The following is a 14,037-nucleotide window of genomic DNA, read 5'->3' as shown; positions in this document are numbered from 1 at the left end:
CTGCAATCATTTAAAAAAATACATACTTTGGGTGTACCTGGGTGGCACAGTCAGTTAGGTGTCCTACTCTTGGTTGCAACTCAGGTCACAAACTGAGAGTCGTGAGATGGAGCCCTGTGTCCCACTCCATGCTGGGCATAGAGCCTGCTTCAGATTCTCTTTGTCCCAAACCCCATTTCTAAAAATATACATACTTTGGGTTTTGTTTTTTTTTTTAAGATTTTATTTATTTATTTGACAGAGAGAGATCACAAGTAGGCAGAGAGGCAGGCAGAGAAAGAGGAGGAAGCAGGCTCCCTGCTGAGCAGAGAGCCTGGTTCAGGGCTCGATACCAGAACCCTGGGATCAGGACCTGAGCCGAAGGCAGAGGCTTTAACCCGCTGAGCCACCCAGGCGCCCCTAAAAATATACATACTTTGATAATGTATCATGGTATATTGTTGCTTGAAAAGAGTGTTGCAGAACCATATATACTGTAGTATGACCTCATTTTTATAAAAAAAAAATTAAAAACTATGTTGCTGGGGCACCTGTGTGGCTCAGTCTGTTAAGGTCTGCCTTCAGCTCAGATCATGAGCTCAGAGTCCTGGAATCAAGCCCCATGTCGGGCTCCCTGCGCAGCAGGAAATCTACTTCTCCCTTTGCCCTTCACCCTGCTCATGCTTTCTCTCTTGCTCTCTCTCAAATAAATAAATAAATAAATCGAAAAGATAAAAATAAAATAAAAACCATATTGCTTACTTCTGTTTGTACCAAAAGTAAAAAAGTCTGGAAGGATATATACCAAATATTAATAGCAGATATGCTTAGAAGGGAGTAGAGAAAATAGGGGGAAGAAACTTATATTTTACTGTGTATATTTCTGCAGTGGTTTATTTCATTTTATTTTTTAATTTAAATTCAATTAGCCAACATAGAGTACACCATTAGTTTCAGGTGTAGAGTTCAATAATTCATCAGTCACTCTTTTTTTCCCTAAGATTTTATTTATTTATTTATTTATTTATTTATTTATTTGTCAGATCGAGAGAGAGAGAGAGAGAGAGCGAGACAAAGAGCCAGTACACAAACAGGGGGAGTGGCAGACAGAGGCAGACCAGGCTCCCCGCTGAGCAAGGAGGCCAACATGGGACCTGATCCCAGGACCCTGAGATCATGACTTGAGCCAAAAGCAGACACTTAACCAACTGACCCACCCAGGTGCCCCTCATCAGTTGCTCTGTAGTGGTTTAAAATGTTTTAAAGCAAACAAATATTACTTTTACAATCAAATACAACAAATTGGAAGATTATAAATTATAAAACATCTGTATCAGGGAATACATCAAAGGAATATACATTATATCATATGTATTATTATATACTGTATTATATTAATATATACATAATCTCCTAAATCTACAGAAAGATCTCCATAAAATATTGTCTCTTGAAAATGGCAGTACACATCATAATGTATCCCCCATTGCTTTTATAATATTTTCCTTTTTAAAAAAATTTTTTTGAAGATTTTATTTATTTATTTGACAGAAAGAGAGACAGTGAGAGAGGGAACGTAAGCAGGGAGAGTGGGAGAGGGAGAAGCAGGATCCCTGCCCGGTGGGGAGCCCGATGCAGGGCTCCATCCCAGGACCCTGGGATCATGACCTGAGCTGAAGGCAGATGCTTAACCACTGAGCCACCCAGGCGCCCCTTATAATATTTCCCTCCCCAAAATGTAATAACCAGAAGCCCCCAAAGGGGAGAAATTTTTATAACCACCCTAAATGTAATAGAGACAGGCATACAAAGATGTACATAGATATGATAGTGCATGAACTCATCTCTAGAACTATAATTTCCAACTGTCAGGACAGAAATTAAAACTAAAAATCTTTGAGCACCATTTAATATTTACCACTATCATGTTAAATTATACCCCAGAGTTTCTATTTTGATGTGGGAAGAAAATCAGTTACGGCATGTGCTTTCCATTATGCTCCTGCATGTGTATACACATATACGTGGAAGAGAGAAACTGGGGTCTTTGACAACATGGTGGGATTTCTAGGGACTCTTTCTTTTCTCTTTAACCTATTCTATATTTTTTAACCTCTCCACAAGCAATATTATCTTTGCAAACTGAAGAGAAAAATTTAAGAAGTGAAAATTCACATAAAATGTATATATATTTTTAACTTGGGGTTTTTCTTAGTAACTGCTCCCAGCATGAGGAATTCCTAAAAATGTTTTCTAATAGAGCACTGGTCAAAGACTATGTCAAAGTCGTGACCCAAGCAACACCCCTTCCCTCAACATTTGACATTTTCCTAAGCCAAAAAGAAAGCTCAAACAACAAAAAATAAATAATCAAGATGGGAGGTGTATGAGGCTGGGAGTACTGGGTAAACAGAAATAGTCGAACTCTCCAGGCATGTCTGGACTTTAATATCCAGTTAGGTGAGCTGTAGAGCACATCACCACAATCCCTGAATTCCTTCTGAAGATCATGGAGCATCTCTGACAAGTACAGAACACAGCTTCCCACAGGGGCTAATCAGATGAAATCCTCCCTTCTCCTCAGTTAGGGAAGTGCAAAAACCATACATAGGACCAGACAAAACCAGACAATGCAAGTCCTCTCCAACTACTGTTTATTTGGGGATTTTATCTGTACAACACCCAAACAGCTCCATAATTGGTAGAATTTACTCAACTGACAAAAATAAAGTCAGTATTAGGGATGTCAATAAAATATCAACCCATTAAAAAGTGGAAAAGTTCCAGGGACAATGAAAGAAAGTGAAAACATGGAGAGAAGAATGTTGTCTTTAAAACAAAAAAAATTTGGAAAATTTTGGTACCAGTATCTTGGTTTATGCTATTATTATAATACCAAATAACTGACTTTGATTTTCAGTTCAAGAGGTTGTTATTTTTCTTCTAGTAAATCTAACTAGGTTTCTTAAGTCAAACAGTTGTTTTTTGTATTATATGCACATATATTTGGTGGGGACAAAAAAACCCAACAGTTTATAGGAAAGTATGTTGTTTCAGAGCCATACTCATGGCTGTGTTCTCAGATGGCTCTTGTGAGCATTAATGCAAGGTTCTCACCATTGGTCGGTACTGCATTAGGAAGGATGATCCCCCTACTCTGGTTTCTCTTCAGATCGCATAAATATTTCACCTTTTACTAAAGATTTCCACGGAGAGAAACAATTCTGAGTCTTCAACCCATTTTTTGAGAACTTGCTTAGGGAAAAAAAATAAAAAGTATAATCTCCAGCAAATCTAAAAACAAAGACAAAAAAACAGTAGAAGACTCCACTCTTAACCATATTGTCCCCACATATGAAGACTTTAGGTCTATTCTCCATCCCTATTTGACCCAATTCCACTCAGCCTCAAAGCTATGCCACCTCCTCTCAGGTGGCATCACCAGCCCTGTGGTTTGCACTCCTCTGAGTTTCATTTGGACATTTGAGGGTTGGGCCAAATGATCCCCAATGGCACCTCTGGATCAAAAATCCTTTAATTCCATGGTTCTACTAGCTTGAACTTTTCTATATTCTAAACCAGAAAAATTTAGAGTTGGAAGGAACTTTGCAGGTTGACTTATCAAACCTGTTATTTTACAGAGAAAAGAGAAGCTCAGCCAAGGTAAATGCCAGAAATCTGGAGATCATCTGGAGAAGAGCTGGAGAAAACACTAGGCCACCTGATCCCCCAGCTTATTTTCTAAGAGACACCCCTGAGAGACTTCCCTCTTGGTGTCCAATATTTAAGATGAGCTCAACTGGAAAAGCCAGGTTTGTCTATGGTTTCCCTATGCGAAAGCGTTTCTGCCTCTTCCCACTCCGAGCCTAGGTTCTAAATTCAACTCAACAACAGAATCTAAAGACAACTGTCCAGGGGTGCCTGGGTGACTCAGGGGGTTGAGCCTCTGCCTTCGGCTTAGGTCATGATCTCAGGGTCCTGGGGATCAAGCTCAGCAGGGAGCCTGCTTCCCCCTCTCTCTCTGCCTGCCACTCTGCCTCCTTGTGATCTCTCTTTCTGTCAAATAAATAAATAAAATCTTAAAAAAAAAATAAAGACAACTGTCCAGAGCAGAGAGTTCTTAGACGAATAGAGATGCGAGACCTCTCCTTAACTTTGACAGTGAACTGTGGTTGAAATAGGGAGCAACGCTTCTCAATGAGGCCCCCTTTAATCATGAATATTCACATAATTACAATGTTCAGGGAATTTGCAACAAACTAGCTTATATTAGAAAGTTAAACAGTCCTTGGTATTTTCAGTAGAACAAGGAAAAAAGGAATGAAGGGCCTGTGGGTGTTGGGGGAATAGGGGAGAAACAGAAAGAGAGAGAGGGAGGGAGAGAAAGAAAGAGAGGGAGAGAGAAAAGGAGAGAGAGAAACTTGAGACTGGTGCCAGTTTAAGGAATGATGTTATTATTACGGGTGGAAGGAGCAGGTTAAAGAGGGAAGGCCAGTAAGGGCACTATTGCCAAGAACTGTTATCAATTAACATTCTGGAAACCACAGCCATACTTCTCTTCTTTGGGAATCCTATAAAACGAGACCATAAAGATTCACTGAGCCAACAAGACTTCGGTTGCATACTGGTGCAGGTGGTAGAGTATAAGGATACAGGCTCAACGGGCTCCAGACGTCTGCTTCACTGGAGTGGAAAAAACCACCATAATGATTTCCCCAATATATCTGGCAGAACGAGGTGCTGCAGAAGCCAACTAATCTGGCTGAGAGTAGGCACCAGCTCGCAGAGAGAGTGAGAGTTTTAATTCAAGAGGTGTTGCTGAGTTATGAAAGAAAGGGACCAGTCCTCAATTTGCTTGCCTTGGTTTAGCTTACCTCTTGATTTGATGGGACAATTAATCCTGGGTTCTCTTATCCTTAAGAAGGAAGGCCCCACGGGTGCCTGGGTGGCTCAGTTGGTCAAGAGTCCAACTCTTTTCTGCTCTCAGTGCTTGAGATTCTCTCTCTCTCCCTCTTCCTCTGCCCCATTCCTGCAGCCAGATAAATAAATAAAATCTTAAAAAAAAAAAAAAGAGAGAGACTGGGGCACCTGGTGCTCAGTCAGTTAAGTGTCTGCCCTCAGCTCAGGTCATGATCTCAAGGTCCTGGGATGGAGCCCCATATCAGGCTCCCTGCTCAGCTGGGAGCCTGCTTCTCCCTCTCCCTCTGCTCCTTCCCCCACCTCTGCTTGTTCTCTCTCTCAAATAAATAGATAAGTAATAAAGAAACAAACAAATAAATAAATAAATAAAAGAAGGACGTTCCCATGTATCAAGAAAGAAACTATTGAACATTTATCTGTTCCTTTTTGCTGGGTTCATAGTTTCTTGTGCAGTTTTGGAAGGCAAGGATATTTTTGGCCTATCTCTTTATACTCTAAATAATGCAAAGATCAAATCTTGTAACTCCAGGGGAAACCTGGGTGGCTCAGTCAGTTAAGCATCTGACTCTTGGTATCAGCTCAGGTCTTGATCTCAGGGTAATGAGTTTAAGCCCTGTGTTGGCCTCAAAAACAAAAACAAAAACAAAAAACCAAGTTTCTGTGCGAAATCTTGCAACTCCAAAATACCACTGAGATTTGGGTTATAGGGGTCAAGGAGTGAGCCTAAAAGTTAAGCAAAGTTTGGGAACAAAGAGTAGGGACAAGTTAAAAGTAGGGTTCTCTCCTAGATAGTATGTAGAAGATGACAGTCTAGAACAGGGTTTAGCCAGTATTTTCTGTAAAGGGCCAGATAGTAAATATGTAACACTTGTAGGCCATAGGGTTCTTGCCACAGCTAGTTTTCTGCTGCTATACAGGAATAGCAACCATAGACAATACAAAAATAAATGAGTGTGTCTGTGTTTCAATAAAACTTTATTTATGGACAATGAAACTTAAAAATCGTATAATTTTCGGGGCGCCTGGGTGACTCAGTGGGTTAAAAGCCTCTGCCTTCGGCTCAAGTCATGATCCCAAGGTCCTAGGATCGAGCCCCGCATCGGGCTCTCTGCTCAGTGGGGAGCCTGCTTCCTCCCCTCCCTCTCTCTGCCTGTCTCTCTGCCTACTTGTGATCTCTCTCTCTCTGTCAAATAAATTTAAAAAATCTTTTAAAAAAATCGTATAATTTTCACATGTCCTGGAATATTCTTTTGTAAAATTTATTTTCAACCATTTAAAAATTTAAAACCATTCTTAACACATGGACCATCTAAAAACGGGCAGTAGGCCAGATGTAGCCCACAGGCTATAGTTTGCAGACTCACAGTCTAGAATGATGGTGTCTAACAGAAATATAATGAGAGCTACGAATGTTAACTCAAAATTTCCTAATAACCCTATGTCAAAACTGGAAAAAAAAAACCCAGGTGAAATTAATTTGAATAATGTATTTTCTTTGACTCAATATATCCAAAATATTTTAATTTCAATGTTGTCAATACAAACATTATGAATGAGATATTTTACTTTTTCTTTTTTTCACACTAAAGTTTTCAAAATCCGGGGTATATTTTACAATTATAGGATATCGTAATTCATTCTAACCATATTCCAAGAGTTCAATAACTATGTATGTCTGGAGGCTATCATGTTGAAGAGTGAAGGTCTAGAATAGTGTTTTCAAATTTTAGCTTACATTAGAATCACTTGGAAGGCTATTAAAATACAGGTCTTTCATTCAGTAGGTTTGGGCAAGGCCCCCAAATTCCATTTCTTTTTTTTTTTAATTTTTAAAAAAGATTTTATTTATTTGAGAGAGAGAGAGAGCAGGAGTGGGGTGGAGGGGCAGAGGGAGAGGAAGCAGCGGGCTTCCCACTGAGCAGGGAGCCTCCATCCGAGGACCCTGGGATCATGACCTGAGCCCAAAGCAGATGCTTAACCCACTGAGCCACCCAGACGCCCCCCAAACTCCATTTCTAACAAGTTCCTAGGTGGTGCCGATGTTGTTGATCTGGGGACCGTGCTTTGAGAGCAACTTATCGAGAAGCTGAGCGGTAAGAAAAAGTAGAGAAGCAGGGTGCCTGAGTGGCTCAGTTAATTAAACATCTGCCTTGGGCTCAGGTCAAGATCCCAGGGTCCCTGCTCAGTGGGGAGCCTGCTTCTCCCTCTGCCTGTGCTGCCCCGCCCTCTGCTTGTGTTATCTTGCACTCTCTCTCTAAAATAAATAATAAAAACAAAAATCTTAAAAGAAAGAATAGAGGAGTAATTAGGAACCAAGAATATGTACAAGCAAGAGATTAAAAAAAAAAAAGTAAAACAATGAGGTACCATTACACACCTATTAAAATGGCCAAAATTAAAAACACTGACAACACCAAATGCTGTTGAGGATGCTCAGCAACAGGAACTCCTGTTCATTGCTGGTGGGAATGCAAAATGGCACAGTCCCCTTGGAAGACAGTTTGGCTATTTTTTACAATACTAAACATACTTTTACTGTATAATCCAGCAATCAAGCTCCTTGCTATTCTTTTTTTAAGATTTTATTTATTTATTTGACAGACAGAGATCACAAGTAGACAGAGAGACAGGCAGAAAGAGAGAGGAGGGGAAGCAGGCTCCCTGCTGAGCAGAGAGCCCGATGCAGGGCTCGATCCCAGAACCCTGAAATCATGACCTGAGCTGAAGGCAGAGGCTTTAACCCACTGAGCCACCCAGGTGCCCCAATCATGCTCCTTGATATTTATTCAAATGAGTTGAAGACTTGTATACACGAAAAGCTGCATGTGAGTGCTTACAGCAGCTTTATTCATAACTTAGAAGCAACCAATATCTTCAGTAGATGAATGTATAAACTGGCACATCCAGACACGGAATATTACTCAGTGCTAAAAAGAAATGAGCTCTCAAGCCATGAAAAAATATGGAGGAACCTAAATGCATATTACTAAGTGAAAGAAGCCTGTCTGAAAAGGCTACTATTGAATGATTCCAAATATATGACATTGTGGAAAAAGCAAAATATGGAGACAGTAAAAACACCAGTGGTCACCAGGGGTTAGGAGAGAGGGAGGAATGAATAAGTCGAACACAGAGTATTTTTAGGGCAGTGAAACTTTTCTGTATGACACTATGATGGTAAATATACAACATTACACATTCGTCAGGCACCTGGGTGGCTCAGTGGGTTAAGACTCTGCCTTTGGCTCAGGTGATGATCTCAGGGTTCTGGGATTGAGTCCGAGTCGGGCTCTCTGCTCAGCAGGGAGCCTGCTTCCCCTCTCTCTCTGTCTGTCTCTCTGCCTACTTGTGATCTCTTTCTCTCTGTCAAATAAATAAATAAAATCTTTAAAAAAGAAAATTACACATTTGTCAAAACCCACAGAGGACACAGCAGTAAGAGTGAATCCTCTTGTAAACTATGGGTTTTGATTGATAATGTTGTGTCAATGTAGGTTCATCAACTGTAACAAATGAACCACTGTGGTGCAGGATACTGATCATGGGGAAGGCTGTACATGTGTGGGGGCAGGGAGTGTATGGGGACTCTACCCTTTCCATTCAATTTTCTTGTGAATCTAAATGTGACCTAAAAAATAAAGTCTATTTAAAAAAAGGGGTGGTGGTGCCTGGGTGGCTCGGTGGGTTAAAGCCTTTGGCTTCGGCTCAGGTCATGATCCCAGAGTCCTGGGGTCGAGCCCCTCATCGGGCTCTCTGCTCAGCAGGGAGCCTGCTCCCTCCTCTCTCTCTGCCTGTCTCTCTGCCTACTTGTGATCTCGGTCTGTCAAATAAATAAATAAAACCTTTAAAGAAAAAAAAAAAAAAAAGGAGAACAAGCACCAGATCATCCAGCTAGATAAGTAGTAGGACTCCAGATCAGAGGTAAGGACCCTGAAAGAGGGATAGAACCTTATAACTGGCTAAATCTCCCATACTCTGCTCTCCTGGAGCCAGTGAAGTAGCTTCTCCAGGTTTCAACTTTGTAGGTGTCCTGGGGATGGATACCCCATAGAACCCTGCCTGATTAGGAGCCAGCTCAGAACCTAGGCAGGTTTTAAAAAGTTTTTGCTATGAGGGCTCCTGGGTGGCTCAGGTCATGATCTCTTAGGGTCCTGGGATCGAGTCCTGCGTCGTCGGGCCCTCTGCTCAGCAGGGAGCCTGCTTCCTCCTCTCTCTGCCTGCCTCTCTGCCTACTTGTGATCTGTCTCTGTAAAAGAAGTAAAAAAATAAAAAATAAAAGTTTTTGCAATGAAAACAGCTATCTCCAGGCTCTGACAATGTGATAAAGATGAAGAATCCCATTATTTAGTACAAGGATTTATAAAACAACCAAACTCTCAGACTCAACCTATGGTAGATCCTCTCATAGTTTCTTAAGACTGCTCAAATAGAAAATAAGGAAGATAAAATAATACAGAAATTTGGGCTGGTTAAAGATCGCAACAGTTAGGTGAGCTGTGAGTTTTCAAGAAGATTCTATAAATACAGAATTTATTTCCCACCTTAAGGGCATATAATCATCCAATTTGGAAACCATACCTTTCATGAATGTTCTTTTAACTTAATTACCCTTGGGAAGGAAGTTTATGTTTAGTGGTATGTCACAAAACACAAAGCTTTGATAGAACTTAAAAAATGGACCCGTTCATAACTTCTTGAACTCTGTGGCCTAAATTAAAACTCTGGATCTTAATTTCTTTTAAGATGCTGTTTTCTGGTCCATTGTGTCAGAAGACCCTTCATTATACAGTCTGGGGATCCCTCAAATTCAGGAGAAATTTAAAGGCCCAAAGGAAATTTCAAAAGATATCTTTAAAAGACGTCTTTTCCTGGTGGCGCTCCTCTATGAACCTTTTCTAACATCTGGTTCCAATCAAACATTGAGAAATAGAAACTCAGTTTTGGAGGGCCCTGAAACAGAGATTCAGAATTTTCACTCTATAGTGAAAGCCCTAGTTCAATGTCAATTCGTCAGTTTAAATATCAAATATACACTCTATCTTATTCAAGAAACAAAGTTTTATGGGGAGCCTGGGTAGCTCAGTGGGTTAAGCCTCTGCCTTCGGCTCAGGTCATGATCTCAGGGTCCTGGGATTGAGCCCCGTATCGCCCTCTCTGCTCAGCGGGGAGCCTGCTTCCCTTCCTCTCTCTCTGCCTGCCTCTGCCTACTTGTGATCTCTCTGTCCAAAAACATAAATAAATAAATAAAATAAAGTTTTACACAGATAAAATCAAAATACAAAAAAGATGACAAAGAACGTTATCTTTGAAGGGATGGAAGAGTTTGCCATAGAAAATGCACATTAATATTACATTTGATAAATATTAATCAACTCAAGAATCCCCCCTCCAAGCAGAAACATTTATTCAGCAAAGGTAAATGCATGAATTTTTCAGGGCCTCATCTCAAGCTAAGTGGAAACCTACAAGTTTCCTGGAACACAAGTCCAACCAGAAAGGTTAAAGTAGAAACAGGTTTACTTCCTACCTATCTTAAATAAATAAGTAAGCAATCAAGCTGTAAATACAATGCTAGAGAACCACAAAAACACTAATTTGAGTACTGAAAAAAGGGAGTAAATTCAGAGAGCTCTAATAAAGAGCATTTTGTAAGGCTTCTGTCAACCTTTTTAAAAGAAAAAGGTAAGCAATTCAGCCAGGAAAATAAGAGTTTTCGGGTGGGGGTGGGAGAGCAGAAAAACTGAAATTCAGGACAAGCAAACTATGGCCAACCACAGGCAAGTCCTGGCAACAAAATGGGAGAGGTCCTTCTACAGAGGTAAAGAGGAAGTTTGAAGGGATTTGTTTTGTTTTGTTTTTTAAGATTTATTCATGAGAGAGAGAGAGAGAGCGCGCGAGCGCGCGCGAACGCGTGCGCACAAGGCAGGGGGTGGGGCAGACGGAGGGGGAGAAGCAGGCTTCCCGCTGAGCAGGGAGCCCTATGGTGCTCAACCCCAGAACCCCAGATCCAAAGTCAGTCAACTGACTGAGCCACACCGGCACCCAGCTGGGAGGTATGTTTTGAACAAAAGTTCATTGGAGGAAAATGAGAGTTTGAAGTGGTGGCGGCCTCTCATTGGCTGCAGGTGAGAGCAGCTTGCTGTTGCTGGTCTGAGAAGCAATCTTCCTTCTTGCTGGAGGAGGCAAGCCAGGAGGAGTGGGAGTACAGGTGTGAAAGCCTTCCCTTCCTATTTTCCCAACTCCGATTTTGAGTTAAATTTCCTTAATACATTTCCACTCTTCCAACAACCTATGAGGGGTAGAGAACCCATATATGGAAGCCCAGTAAATTTCAGAAGGTATAATTAAGATAATTGAATCCCTCAAGTCAGAGAAGCCTATAAAGAATTTCATGGCTTGAACTGAGTAGGTTTGCAGCCCATTTAAGTTGTTGGACCACTAGTCCATTAGGAAACTGGAAAAACAATTCATTTAACATATATGTGAGCATATACAATAATCCCGCAGTGATTTAATTATATACTGACTTGGAATGATATGATTGCTTTCTATGAAGAATTAATTCAGAGTTCTCTCTGGCATTGAGACTTTGCCCTGATACACTTTGAACTTTTGAAAATATGTATTTTATTTGCACTTGAAGTTTTAGTTGAAATCCTATTTATTTTATCACACAAAACACTTCTTGGGGGCAGGCTGATTTTTTTCAATGGAACTGATTATTTTTGTTACAAAACAAAATGTTTATCATGTGTAAAAGTATAAAAATAGTTTCACTAATGTAACTGAAGAGTACCACATTTTACATTGTCTTCCAGAGTTGCAAACCAAAAACAAAAAAACCTAACCTATATTTTGGAGAAAAGTGCATTCTGCACTAATTCTTAAGAATGGAATAGGTTTTAAATTGTTCCTAGTTATATAAAAGAATGCTCTTTTTAAAAAGAGTTTAGTTAATTTGAGAGAGAGCACACGCTGGGGAGAAAAAGAGGGAGAAGCAGATTCCCTGCTGAGCATGTCCTGAGCTAAAAGCAGAGGCTTAACCAACTCAGCCATCCAGGTGCCCCTCAAAGAATATTCTTAACTATTTTAAAAATCCAATCATAGGGGTGCCTGGATGGCTCGGTTGTTGGGCATCTGTCTTTGGCTCTGGTCATAGTCCCAGGGTCTTGGGCTCGAGCCCCATATTGAGTTCTCTGCTCAGCAGGAGGCCTGCTTCTTCCTCTCCCACTGCTCCTGCTTGTGTTCCCTCTTTTGCTGTGTCTCTCTCTGTTACATAAATTAAATATTTTAAAAATATATACAGGGGCACCTGGGTGGCTCAGTGGGTTAAGCCTCTGCCTTCGGATCAGGTCATGATCTCAGGGTCCTGGGATGGAGCCCGCATCAGTCTCTCTGCTCAGCAGGGAGCCTGCTTCCCTCCCTCTCTCTTCTCTCTCTGCCTGTCTCTCTACTGGTGATCTCTGTCAAATAAATAAATAAAATCTTAAATATATATATATATATATATGCACAAATGGCCAATAAGTGTATGAAGAGATGCTTCAAATCATTAGTTATAGGGAAATACGAATCAAAAGCACAGTGAGACACTGCATCATACTTTCTATAATGGCTACTATTCAAAAAGAAAAAGAAAACAAAAAGTGGAAATATGGGAACCATCATGCATTGCTGATGGGACTATAAATGGTGCAGCTGCTGTGGAAAGTTTGGTGTTCCTCAAAATGTTAAAAAGAATACCATTTGAGGGCACCTGGGTGGCTCAGTGGGTTAAGCTGCTGCCTTCGGCTCAGGTCATGATCTCAGGGTCCTGGGATCGAGTCCCGCATCGGGCTCTCTGCTCAGCAGGGAGCCTGCTTCCTCCTCTCTCTCTGCCTGCCTCTCTGTCTACTTGTGATCTCTCTCTGTCAAATAAATAAATAAAATCTTAAAAAAAAAAAAAAAAAAAGAATACCATTTGACCCATTCCCCTCTAAGGCATATACCCAAAAGAATTTAAAAAAAGAGACATCAGATACATGTACACTGATATTCAGAGCAGCATTATTCACAATAGTGAAAAAGTGAAAACATACCAAGTGTCCATCAACTGATAAATGGATAACAAAATGTGGTATACACGTACAGTGGAATATGATTCAGCCAAGAAAAGGAATGACATTTTGACACATGGAACAATACTGATGAACCTTAACGATGCTAATGAATAAGACAGCCACAAAGGGACAAATATTTTATGATTCCACTTATGTGAGGTACCTAGAATAGGCAAAATTCTAGTAACAGAAATTAGAATTGAGGTTATCAGTGGATGGGGGAGAGGCAATAGGGAGTTATTGTTATATTGAGTACAGAGCTTCTGTTTGAGATAATGAAAATCAACAGCGGTGATGGCTGCACAACCCCACTGAACTGTAAACTCGAAAATGACTAAAATGGTAAATTATATGTGTATCTTACTATAACAAAAAAGATACATAAGACGATTCATACTTTTTCAAAATTCTTTTGGGCACAATGGAGGAGGGAAGGGAGTTAGAGCTCCGTCAAGCAAGGGGAGAATGAGCTCCACATCAGCAACTTTAAGGGTATTGTAGGGAAAGAAATTTAATTGATACAGCCACCTCACCTGGTCAGCTTTCTTTCTTTCTTTTTTCTTTTAAAGATTTTATTTATTTAGGGGCGCCTGGGTGGCTCAGTGGGTTAAGCCGCTGCCTTCGGCTCGGGTCGTGATCTCGGAGTCCTGGGATCGAGCCCCGCATCGGGCTCTCTGCTCGGCGGGGAGCCTGCTTCCTCCTCTCTCTCTGCCTGCCTCTCTGCCTGCTTGTGATCTCTCTATCAAATAAATAAATAAAATCTTTAAAAAAAAAAAGATTTTATTTATTTATTTGACAGAGAGAGATCACAAGTAGACAGAGAGGCAGGCGGAGAGAGAGGAGGGAGCAGGCTCCCTGCTGAGGAGAGAGCCCAACGTGGGACTCGATCCCAGGACCCTGAGATCACGACCTGAGCCGAAGGCAGCGGCTTAACCCACTGAGGCGCCCCCTGGTCAGCTTTCTTAAATCAAATCTGGGTAGGCATCCAAAATAACTCCCGGGACAGAATGGACCAATAAAACTTGTCCCCCTATATTAT

General features: G+C 40.9%; 1 non-coding gene across 1 annotated transcript; it reads left to right on the top strand.

Moving 5' to 3' along the window:
• Positions 1-3,131: 3,131 nt before the first annotated feature.
• LOC116875532 lies at positions 3,132-3,246 on the top strand. Its single transcript, XR_004384213.1, has one exon. It is a non-coding gene; the product is annotated as a U5 spliceosomal RNA (small nuclear RNA).
• Positions 3,247-14,037: the final 10,791 nt, after the last annotated feature.

The sequence above is a fragment of the Lontra canadensis genome, unplaced genomic scaffold (genome assembly GCF_010015895.1).
Source record: "Lontra canadensis isolate GAN:19392208 unplaced genomic scaffold, GSC_riverotter_1.0 scaffold41, whole genome shotgun sequence".
In the NCBI taxonomy this organism is placed as follows: Eukaryota; Metazoa; Chordata; class Mammalia; order Carnivora; family Mustelidae; genus Lontra; species Lontra canadensis.
The sequence above is the reverse complement of the archived record's forward strand: the minus strand, read 5'-3'. Positions and strand labels throughout refer to the sequence as shown.